General features: G+C 45.6%; 1 long non-coding RNA gene across 1 annotated transcript; it reads left to right on the top strand.

Moving 5' to 3' along the window:
• Positions 1-3,902: 3,902 nt before the first annotated feature.
• LOC114053695 lies at positions 3,903-8,073 on the top strand. The gene is made up of 3 exons (XR_003570412.1): positions 3,903-3,975; positions 5,378-5,518; positions 7,370-8,073. It is a non-coding gene; the product is annotated as an uncharacterized LOC114053695 (long non-coding RNA).
• Positions 8,074-8,636: the final 563 nt, after the last annotated feature.

Raw genomic sequence — 8,636 nt, 5'->3', positions numbered from 1 at the left:
GATGCAGGGGTAAGATGGATGAATTGAGAATTGACAAGGCAGAGACGAATGAATGGTTAGACGAGTGAAAGAGAAATGATGGTTAAACTGTCTTAGAGAAAGAGACAGGAATGGGTGTCCAAGATGGGAGAGATGGATGTATGGAGAGAATTCTGCATTATGAAACAAAACAAGGGAAGTCTAGAATGATGTATGGCTAGAACAAAAGGCCAGGAACAAGTGAAAGAATGTCAAAGATGTCAAGAGATGAATGAATGGAGAAACTGGGAAAATGAGAGATGGATGGTAAGAGATACCAAGAGAGTGAGAGACGTATGGAAAGAGAATTGTAGTGAATGAGAAATTCCTGGCTGGAGATACATGCACAATGACATCTGTACGAAAAGACAAGCCTTAACAGTGAAGGATAGACAGCAGGGGAAACACAGATAGGTAGGAAAGCATGGAAGGAAAGGTCTTAAGAAGAAAATTTGGATGTTTGCAGCGATCCTGACAGTGAGAGACAGATGAATGGAGAAATCAACAGAGTGAGGTTTGGAACATGAAAGGTGATTGATAGTAAAATCAAAATTGTAGAAAATGGATAAATGACAAGAGTTTTGCAATGCAAGATGGTTGAATTGAGAACTGGCAAGGCTGAAATGAATGAATGGCTAGACATAGCCATGGACAAAGTGATCTTTAGACCAACTGAAGGAAGGAGACATGAATGGATGGCAAGACCTAGATAGTGACAGATGGATGAATATAGACAAAAGTGGGGAGACTACTGTGATTGGAAAGAGCTAGAGAGTGAAAAGTGAATGACTATATTGATTTAGACAAGAAGAGATGAATATGGCGAGATCTAAACATTGAGAGACTGATGACTGAAGAGACCTGCAGAGGCAAAGAAGAATGAATGACTACATCTAAGCAGCAAGTAATGAATAGGAAAAGGGATCCTGATAGTAAAATCTGGAAGGCAGAGTCTAGATGGCAGAGTGAGGGGTCACAACTACTAAAGCTCCCCAAAACTGCTTCTGCAATGATCACAGAAAACATGGCAAATTGAATTTGGAGAAATTCAAGAAATTCAAGAAATCCAAGAAATCAAGAAATCCAAGAAAATCAAGAAATTCAAGAAAGCCAAGAAATCCAAGAAAACCAAGAGAAAGTAACAGCAGCTTTGGAAGACAGAAAGAGATATATGCAAACAATGGGGCGGGTGGGGGCTGTCCAGGAATAAAGAACAACTGAAGGAGCCCTGGGTGGTGGTGGCAGCACTGAGCTATGGCTGTGGTGGGAGCTGTAGCATAAAGCAGCTCAGTCCCCAGGCCAGTAAGGGGACTGAAGAAGTGGGCAGAAAGAGATCTCCAAGGTCCCCTCGACTAGCGCCGGCTGAAGGTTCAGGTATCATTTGGCAGCTCCATCTCTTATTACCCAGTCTGGGTCATAGTTCCCAGGCAGAGAGGAGCACTTGCAATCCAGCAGCTCTGTTGCCTATTTCCTAGCTCCTGGTCACAGTTCCAGGGCAGAGAGGAGCACTTATTGTCATGATGGAACAAGGGAATTATCTGTGCCAATGACCAGAGCACAGATCAGGAAGGCAGTGACCAACTACTCCCCAGATTACACCATCTTGAAAGCACCAAAAACATACAAGCCTCCAGACCAAGCTGAGAGAGCAGCAGCAGGACATAAAAGACAGAAACTCAGGCCAGTCATTGTCCCTAGAGATGAGCAGAGCACTATTCTAACATAAAGTCCAAAATTAAGAAGTAAGCTGGAAAAATGAACAATAACAAAAAAAGAAGATGACCATAAAAAGCTTCTTTGGTGACAGGGAAGCTCAGGACACAAATTCAGAAGAGGACAATGACTTGAAAACATCTACAAGTAAAGCCTCAAGGGAAAAATGCAGATTTGACAGCTGCTCAACAAGAATTCCTAGAAGAGATAAAGAAGGGGATAAAAAAGCAAAAAAGGAGCAGCTAGGTGGCACTGCAGTAGATAGAGCACTGGCCCTGGAGTCAGGAGGACTTGAGTTCAAATCCATCCTCAGATACATAACACTCACTAGTTGTGTGACCCTGGGCAAGTCACTTAACCCCACTGCCTAGCCAAAAAAAATTAAAAAAAAAAAAAGCAAAAAAATAAAAAAAGATTTTTAAAAATCAAAATGGTAGAGAAAAAAATTAGGGGAAAATGAGAGCTATGCAAGAAAAAATATGAAAAAAGAATCGACAATAAGAAATAGTTCAATCAAGAGAATGGGAAAATGAGAAATGGTTGATGGGTGAGACCAAGAGACTGAAAGATATATGGAAAGAGTTGTATTGAGTGAGAGATTCCTGGCTGGAGATAGCTGCACTTTGAGGTATGTGTGAAAGCAGAAGCCTGAGCAGTGAAAGATGGATAGTGGTGGAAACAGGGATAGGCAGGAAAGCATGAAAGGAGACAGCTTGAAAAGGAAATATGGAATGTTTATAGTGATCCAGAGAGTGAGAAACAGGTTAAGAGAAGTAAGTATAACTGATGTTTGGCTGCTTAGAAAGACCAGCTGAGTGAGAAATGCATTGGGTGAACTAAAAGTACTGAGTGCAAGTTGTAGGTTTAAAGAAAGCTAACCTCTGAGCGATGGATGAATGGGTATACCTGGAGAGGGAGAGATGAATGGATGAAAAGAAACAGACAAGGAGAGAATTTATTGAGAAGGACAGAAAGGGCAATTTAGGGTTAGGGTTAACTAGCAAAAGGCTGAATGGATAGACCCAGAATATGAGAAGTGACAGGATAATGAAATCTAGATGGTAGAAAATGAATGACTGGCAAGAAACATATGAAGTGAAATAGGTGAAATGAAAATTGGCAGGGCAGAGATGAATGGATGTTTATAGCTAGGCAAAGGGAAATGGATGGTTAGACTGTCAGAGAAGAACACATGAATGGAAGACAAGACATACTTGGTGAGAGATGGGTGAGTGCATAGATCAAAAAGGGAGAGGGAGGAAATTTAGAACTCAAAATCTTATGGAAGTGAATGTTGAAAACTAAAAATTAGTTAATTAATTTTTAAAAGTGGAGAGTTTTGTGATTGGAGAGAGCTAGAAATTGAAAAATAGATGACTATAGAGATCCAGACAAGGACAGGTGAATGAATGGCAAGACCTAAACATTGAGAGACTGATGGTTGAAAAGATCTTGGGAGGCATAGAAGAATGAATGGTTAAAAGAAAAAGGCAAAGGATGAATGGAAGAGCAAACTAGACAGTAAGAGACGGATGAGTGGAGAAATTGGTAAAATGAGAGATGGATGGTTAGTAACCAATAATGTTAGGGATGCCTGGAAAGAGAACTGTACCAAGTGAGAGGTTCTTGTCTAGAGATACCAGCACAGTGAGTATATGTGAAAGGAGAAGTCCTACCAGTGAAGGGTGGACAGATAGGTCAAGAAATACAGAGAGCCAGGAAAGGAAGAAAGGAGAGAAATTTTAAGAATTAGATATGGAATGTGTGCTGAGATCCTGACATTGAGAGATAGGTGAAAAGACAAATCTATAAAGTGAGGTTTAGATGCTTAGAAAGAAAACCAAAGTGAGAAATGGAAGGGTAAACTAAAGTACCAAGTCAGAATCACATGCTTAGAAAAACTTATACTGGAAGTGGTCGATGATACAGGGAATTAAGGATTAATGGAGAGGCTTCGGCAGGGACTGATGGATTATTTGGAGGAAAAGATGGGACCTAGGTGTGGATACCAGGAAGGAGATACACAGGCTGAAAGGACAGACAAAAGGGAAGGGTAGAATGAGAGTGAGAAGAACAGAAGAGCCTGGGAGGGAAAGGAAGATGGAAGAATAGAAGAAAAGAAGGAGAGACCAAGAGAGACCCAAATGGAGCTACACAACAGACGGATCATAGTGATGGATTCCGTGGAGAAAATGCAATGGATCAAGTAACAGATGGAGTGGATCTATGGATAGAGGAATACAGGTAATGATCAAGGAGGTCCAGAGGGAGGGACTGAGGGATCTAGGGATGGGTGGAGTGACAGACAGAGGGGCAGATGAACCTACCAAGAGAGAAACCAAGGTCCAGAGACTTTGGATCAGGCACTAGTTGCACAGAAGGAGATTTTTCCCCCAACTACACCATTCTTAGAGATGATGGATATATCCAAGAGAATAAGTCATTGCATCTGGGGGAAGGGGAAGGGAAGGAAATCCCCGCCTCCCTGACTTTGGGAAATCCAAGGGAGAGTCCCAAGCCTCCTTAAAAGAGGGTAAGAGAAAGAAAGGTGAAGACTTGGCCTGTCCTTGCCTACTTAGTGGGCAGCCCTTCCTGGATCAGTCACCAATCCTTTTCTGACATTGTTCCCAATCAAGGGGGACAAATAAGGAGCCACTGATTATGTGTGTGTTCTTTAGCAAGGGGTCAGGGCAATGTGGTGAAAGGACACAGAGCCCAGGCCCATCCTCATTCACGCTCCATGTAATGGTCCCCACTACCCAGGCAAGAAGACAGTATGAGAAAGGAGGGTGAAAAAATAGTGAAAGGGACAAAGGCAAGAAGGGGAGAGCCAGGGATGGAGGTAAAGAGCCAGAGCAAGAGATGGAGCCGAGGACAAAGAGCCAGACATGGAGCTAGGGAGAAAGGTGAGCTAGGAAAAGGAAACAGACCAAGAGAAAATGAGAGGGAACATGAATTTAGAGAGACAAGATGATGGTGTGCAAAAAAGAAGGGAAAAGACATCTAGTAAAGGAGACAAAACCATTAAAGGATGGAGGGACATGGAGCCAGAGAAAGAGTATAAAAGTAAGAGGGATGGGGCAGCTAGGTAGCACTGCAGTGGATAGAGCACCGGTCCTGAAGTCAGGAGGACCTGAGTTCAAATCCGACCTCAGACACATAACACTTACTAGCTGTGTGACCCTGGGCAAGTCACTTAACCCCAATTGCCTCACCAAAAAAAAGTAAGAGGGACAGAGAGAGTGAGAGAGGGAGGAGAGACAGTGAGACTACGGCAAGAAGGCAGCGAGATGGATTGGAGGCAACGAGACAGAGAGAGAGAGAGAGAGAGAGAGAAGAAGAAAGAAGGAGGAGAAGGATGCTAGTGAAGGAGACAGAAACATAGTTGGGGAGGGACACAGTGCTGGGGAAGGGGAGGGTAAAAAGAGCCCAGAGGCCCTTTCAGAGTAGGCTCATTACTTTGATTCTGCCAGCTCTCCCTCAGACTTATCATTGGGGGAGGGGAGCAGGGCTGGGAAGGGGTTCTCTCTCTTCTACCTTCCCATCAGCAGCTGTGGTAGCTACAGGAACACGGGCTTACCCGGTCAGCCCGAGACAATCCTCAAATAAATCTCTTTGGTTTTTTTATCTATTTCTCTGGCCACAGGTCATCAAACAGCAATCCTGAGAGATGAACACTTGCGGCCTTGGTGAATACCTTGTGAGTTCAGGAGATCCAGAGGCTTCGAATAAGATGCTAGTTGCCCAGTGGGAAGTGTTTCTTGCAACTGGACCCTTTTTTGGAGGAGTAAGTTGACAACTGGCAGGCAGATGAGCCAGTGCAGCTGAAGAGAAGAGGGGGAGAGCTTGAGAAATCCAGGGGAAATCTGGCAGGGTCTCAACAAAAAGACCACCTTAGAAAAGAGAGGCAGAGAATCTAGCCTCTTTTTTTAAGTGGGACATTGGTGATATAGAGAAATGATGCCAATAAAAATTTACAACTCAAGAAAGTAAAAAAGGGAAGGAGGGAGGGGGAGAGAGAGAGAGAGAGAGAGAGAGAGAGAGAGAGAGAGAGAGAGAGAGAAAGGAAGGAAGATAGAGCTATGAAAGGAGGCAAAAAAGAAAAGCAGAGGGAAGTAAAGAAGAACACAAGGGAGAAAAAGATGCAGTGACAAGGAGGCCAAGAAGGAAGCAAGGTTGGAAAGATGAAGGAAGAAAGGAGGGAAAGAGCAAGAAAATGGAAGGGAGGGAAGGTGTGAAAGGGAGGGAAGCAGACCAGGAAGCAAAGAGAGAGAAAGAGATTAGAAGGGAGGGTGCGAGAATCAATAGAAGGGACAGGGAAGGAGACATAACTGGAAGAAGGGGAAGAAGGGAGCCATGTGGGTGAGGAAGAGCTGAAAGGAGAGGGGGAGGAAGGATAAGAGCCAATGGGAGAGAGAGAAGTAGTGAGGGAGTTAAGGGGGGTAGAAGAATGGGAAGGAAAGAAGCAGTGGCAAGAAAGGAAGGAAGGTAAGAGTGAAAAGGAAGGAAGGAGTGGATGGAAAGTTGGAGTGAGGGAAGGAGAGAAAGCAGCAAAAAAGGGAAGGGTAGAAAGAAGGGAGGAAAAGCAGAGATGAAGTGGGAGGATAAATGGGAGGGAGGCACAATAGGAAAAGGAGAGAGGGAGAGAAGGAAGGAAAGACAGAGAAAAAGGGGAAGGGAGAAGGAAGGAGGGAGGGAAAGGAGAGATGGGGACATAATGGGACCCGGCCAATGGAACACCATCCTGAAAGCATGGGCTGTCAGACCACGTGGAAGAGACTGGGGAACCTGCAAAGGAATAATGCTATGTAATGGAAGGGCTCATCTCCCCAAGCTGGAAGATGTGCATTCTATACCTGTTTCAGGTCTGCTGTCCGGGCTCCCATCCCAGATGGAGGGAGGTCAGAAAGGAGGCAGGGGTGGGGGGGAGGAAGCAGAGAGGAAGGAAGAAGGGAGGGAAAGAATCATAAAAGAAGGAAACAGTAACAGAGGGAGGCAAGGAAGGAGAGGATGAAGGGGGAGGAGGATGAGGGAAGGAAGGAGAGCAGGAAAGAGAGCGGGATGGAGGGAATGAACAAAGTAGGAAAGGTCCAAGAAAAGGAGAAAAGGTGGAAGGAAGGGAGAGGGAGAGCAGGAAGGAAGAAGAGAGAACTGGAAGCAACTGGAGGGAGGGAGGCAAACCAGGAAGGAAGGACAGAAAGAAGGAGTAGGAAAGAAAGGGTAGAGAGGCTAGCCCAGGGGTGGGGAACCTGTGGCCTCGAGGCCACACGTGGCCCTCTAGGTCCTCAAGTGCGGCCCTTTGACTGACTCCAAACTTCACAGAACACATCCCCTTCATAAAAGGATTTGTTCTGTCAAACTTGGACTCAGTCAAAAGGCCGCACCTGAGGACCTAGAGGACCACATGTGGAGGCTGAGTAAATCTGCTTCTGGGCATGCCCTGCTCCCTGACTTTGGAGTGTGTGCGGGTATTCTATACATCTCCAGTCCACTGACCACATAGTAAAGTAAGCTGCTGAGCCACAACTAGGGGTACATTCCAAAGGTATTATGAGCAAAAGGGAGTGAGGAGGCAAGGACTACTCTACATCTCTAGTACCTCACCCGAGGCCCTGTGGTTGTTTCCTTCCTGCCTTAGGTGAACGTACATTGAAGATGGGATGGACCTTGTGCCCTCGAAAGGCCAGAAGAGCTCCCAGAGGTCCAAGGCAAAATCTGTAATCTGCCGAGCCTGATCTGCCAGCACAGCCCCAAGGAACAATGGGGATCCAGCTCAGCCGCCAAGACGCCAGAAAGTGACTCTGCCCACGGCTGTGCCACATTCGGGATGTAATGTGGCGGCCAAATGCATTGTAGCAAAGGCTTTGAGTTGGACCCCACTCTCCTCGTGGACCAAAGTGGGACAGGGGCTTTTGGGGGAGAAAACAGACTTCTGTTCTTGCTGCATCTTCTCAGTGAATAGACCTTTATAACGGCAAATCAATGTTAACTGGTGAAATGGAGGCAATGATCAACCCAAACCATGGGCAGTGGATATTGAGGAGGATACATTGGAGTCGGGGCTCAAGCCAAAAGCGTTAGAAAAAGCCGTTCCCAACCTTTCAGGGCTACTCCAAGAACCCTGAGGGGAGATACATGAGCCAGTATGAGAGAGTGGGCCTTGGACAGTCACTGCAGAGCACAGCCTGTGGATGCAAGGCCTCCCCTTGCTCTTTCCTGTGACCTCTGGAGGAGCGAGGAAGGGAAAGCAAGTACTAGAGGCCTGTGGCCCACCAGAAAGGAAGCGTGGGAGGCAAAGTAGGAGGAGGAGTCTAAACACAATTAGGGGGAAAGCATCCCATCCAGAAGCTCAGAAACCTTTTTCCTTATGTTTGGGCTAGTCTTTTTTTTTTTTTTTTTTTTAATGCAGCCACTATATATTGATTGTGGCTTATAAATGAAAGGGTTTATCCAGACTGAGAGAGGAGATTCCAAATTTGGGGCAGGAGTGTGGCCACAGATTTGACTCTCTTATAACTCAGCTCTATGGCACCTCTAAATTAAATGAAGCCGCAGGCCAGCAGCGTGTGCCTCGATGGGAAGGGAAGTAGTCTGAGCCATCTTGTGGTCAGTGGCGACACCCCAACTTCTGATGCTGAGGTGCCAGGACAACTCTGATGGAATCTCTAGGCTAGTGATGGCTATCCAGTGGCCCCAGTCAACAATTCAGATGCTTCCCTCTCTCTTTGGATCATTAAGATCTATCATACCTGCCCTGCAACAGGGAGTAGGGACGGCAGTGCAGGTACAATGCCGTGGCGCTCCATGCATTTCCTGCAGCCCTCACCCATGTCATAAAGAGGACAATGATTTACCAAAATTGGGAGGATTCCATGAAAGCAGTCTTCAAAGATCAAATTTTCTCT

Source organism: Vombatus ursinus, unplaced genomic scaffold (assembly GCF_900497805.2).
Source record: "Vombatus ursinus unplaced genomic scaffold, bare-nosed wombat genome assembly UNPS02004179.1, whole genome shotgun sequence".
Classification (NCBI taxonomy): Eukaryota; Metazoa; Chordata; class Mammalia; order Diprotodontia; family Vombatidae; genus Vombatus; species Vombatus ursinus.
The sequence above is the reverse complement of the archived record's forward strand: the minus strand, read 5'-3'. Positions and strand labels throughout refer to the sequence as shown.